Below are 3,376 nucleotides of genomic sequence, written 5' to 3' on the forward strand. Positions count from 1 at the left end.
GTACCAAAAAGAATCAACGAGGTGAGAGGTTACTTAAAGAAATTCCCGCATAAGTACCTGCGCAATACCTTCCTCAGAATTAGACTCAACCTCCTAAAGACTAACGAGATCTTGGCAAGAAGAGGTGAGTCCCCCTCGGACACGTGCCGATACTGTAATACCCAGCAGATGGAATCAATCCGACACTTTCTGCTGATGTGCGAGGGTACCCAGGAAGCAAGAGAAACCTACCTAATGAAATTCCTGGGTAGGTCAACTACAGTTGAAGACGAAGACTGGTGGATTCACCTGATGGGAGGGGAGAAAACTGAATGGACAGTGGCGGTGACACTATTTTTTAAAAAAATTGGCCTCGTACACGAGCATTAAACGAGAGCAGGAGACAGAAGGACAATCATGGATGTTGAGAACAGCTGAACTTCAAATACTCAAACTTTTAAGTAGTAAAGAAAGGGGAACAATTTAAACTTGATGAATTAACTTTTGTAAACTTTGTATTACAAGTAAATTTAAAAAAAAATTAAAAAATAAACCGCCTGACCTCTCTGCCTCTTGGGACTTACCTGATAGTCCTTTTCGTGGGCAATTCTTGGATGCTTTGCTCCGTTGTAGCCCTCTTGGTTTTTGACAGAACCCCCAGGGGGTGAAAAATCTATTCTGTATCCCCATTTTATAATTACGGGAGCCAAAATTATACGTGGGTATGTTGTAGCTTTGTGAGAGCGAAAGATAGTAAATCTGTTTTGTCCACCAACGTTACCAACAGTCCGTACCTGTCCAACTCATGCCCACAATGTGAGTGAAATTAGCTCTCTAAGTTTTCTGTACAATGAGCCCAGCGCGGTTCATGCACGGAAAACGTGTATGCAAATTTGAGCGAGCTGGCTGCTGGGAATAGGAAATTCTCTTTGCGTTTCCCTTCTTTCACTAGTCAAGAAGGGGCGTCCTCTCTCTTTATACAACACCTTATTGTGGTAGGAATTCCCATAAACTGTAAAAGTGAATTTAATCACCATTACAATACGATGGTCTCTGAAAACTGGCACATGGCGTTCGTATATGTACGTTCTCTTCAGTACCTTGCTGTCTGAGCGGTGCTCCTCTATTAATCTATTAATTAAGTTTTACCGTTCCTATACTTTTATTTTAAAAAGAAACCGTTCCGAACGGTTTCGTTAAAAAATAAAAGTGTAGAAAGAGGTTGGAACTTGCATTTTCATTGCACTGCACAGGACGTTTCCTTGCATTTTCAGTGCACTGCACAGGACGTTTCCTTAAACAGCAGGCACATGTCTTTTGGTTTTTTTAATTGTAGATGGGAGGGGGCGCAGCGATGGGGTCCCGTAGGGAGCAGTGCAGGCCAGTAGGGAACATAGTTCCACTACTTCTTTTCGTACACTTCGACCACTGGTTGTAGCCCTCTTGGTTTTTGACAGAACCCCAGGGGGTGAAAAGTCTATTCTGTATCCCCATTTTATAATTCCAAGAGCCAAAATACCTGGATAATGCTGGGAGATCTGGAGAGTATAGCTATGACGAATGAGCAGGACAGGCTTGTGCCTCATTATTAAGTACTGGGACAAGGAAGAGGGGCGTGGAGGTAATATACAGTAACACATGTGCACAGAAAAGAGTTGCACATTGGAGACATCATAAGGATTCCTTAAAACCTGTACAACTACCAAACCGAAGTAAACACAATGGGCCTCATTACGAGGTATGCCGGTAGCCATGCCGCTATTGGCGGCATGGCTGCCGGCAAAACCGCATCCGTGTCCTCGGAATGAGGACTTACCGGACCATTCCGAGGTCGGATGGCCCGGTAATTCCTCACTCGAGGACACGGACACGGTTCATCCCCATTCCCATTTCAGCCCCATAGGGCTGAATGGGAATGGGAGAGGGAGTAAACAACGGGCCATTACGAGATGGCCCGTTGTTTGCTCCCTCTTCCCCTCGCGGGACCCGGTATGCACGCTTGGTTTTCCCAGGCGTGCTTAACGTGTCCCGCGAGGGGACCTCGTAATGTGGCGGAACGGGTTGAACGGCGACGCAGCCTTTTACGGCGCCGTTTAACCCGTTCCGCCAGGGTCGTAATGATGCCCAATGTGTTCGGGCTCCTTTCACATTTATAATTTGTAGTAGCACAGAATCAACCATTGTTACACGTGGATACGTTGTAGCTTTGTGAAAGTGAAAGGTAGTACATCTGTTTTGTCCACCAACGTTACCAACATGACGTCCGGACCTGTCAAAGTCATGCCCACACTGTGAGTGAAATTAGCTCTCTAGTTCTCTGTACAATTAGCCCAGCGCCAGTTACATGCACGGAAAACGTGTATGCAAATTTGAGCGAGCTGGCTGCTGGGTATAGTACATTCTCTTTGCTTTTGTCTTCTTTCACTAGTCGAGAAAGGTCATCGTCTCTCTTTATACAGCACCACATTATAAGAATTCCCATAGATTGCTGAAGTTTATTTACTCACCATTAGAATATCATGGTCTCTGAATATTGGCAGGTGGCGTTCATATTTGTCCTTTATTTTCAGTAAGGTTAATCCTTGCCTGTTCCTCCTCCGGGAGAAACAGCAGATGATGAAAGGAGTGAGATGAGTTCGTGATTACTCTCTCGAGACCTGGGGAGCTCAACACCCCCAGGGCCTCCAATCTGAAACCTCTGAAGATCTTTTTTTACGAGTTACAAAGCAGAATGTTTGTGTTAGTGTTCATTTATATATTTCTCACGTTGTGATTGTGTTACTTATCAAAAATAGTCGTTTGTATTCATGTACTTTTGCATTTAGCTCTCCTTTTGTCCCAATGAGCACCCGAAGTGAGTCATTTTACGTTACAACCCCGTTCCTCTTCCTCGTCCCAGTTGCTAGAGTTGCCATACTCCCAATGATTCCAAATGTTTGTTCTTTTTCAAATGCATGTGGCTGTAAAACAGGATTCGAACTCCTGTGTCTTTGGCTGTCCTCCTCGGGCAAGTAGTTCATGGTAGCTTTAGGGGGCTTCCCCATGCGGGGTAGGATGCGGAGCAAATGGATCTCCGAGGGGCCCTGCAGGCTGACTCATGGTTTCAGTGTAAATGCTGGATAACATAACATGGTACGTAATGGGCGCGATGAAAGGAGTGAGATGAGGTTGTGATTACACTCACGAGACTCAGGGCACTCAACAAACCCATCGGCCACCTCATCCGATTACCTTGGAAGATCCCTGTGATGTCGGAACAATGCTAGTCAGAGCGTGCAGGCATCTCCACGAGCCAACATCACGATGTAAGACTTATTTCAGTGCTGCACAGCGAGCTAACGAGAAGCTCATGCTCTCAAAGAGCAAACAACAAAAAGGTGACGAGGATAGGCTCCAA

At 45.4% G+C, this 3,376-nt stretch overlaps 1 non-coding gene across 1 annotated transcript; it reads left to right on the forward strand.

Annotated features, from left to right (window-relative positions):
• The first annotated feature begins 2,542 nt into the window (after positions 1-2,542).
• Positions 2,543-2,673, forward strand: LOC138568115 (U8 small nucleolar RNA). The gene has a single exon (XR_011302487.1). It is a non-coding gene; the product is annotated as a U8 small nucleolar RNA (small nucleolar RNA).
• The last annotated feature ends 703 nt before the right edge of the window (positions 2,674-3,376 follow it).

The sequence above is a fragment of the Ambystoma mexicanum genome, chromosome 2p (genome assembly GCF_040938575.1).
Source record: "Ambystoma mexicanum isolate Mex_15411 chromosome 2p, UKY_AmexF1_1, whole genome shotgun sequence".
NCBI classification, from domain to species: Eukaryota; Metazoa; Chordata; class Amphibia; order Caudata; family Ambystomatidae; genus Ambystoma; species Ambystoma mexicanum.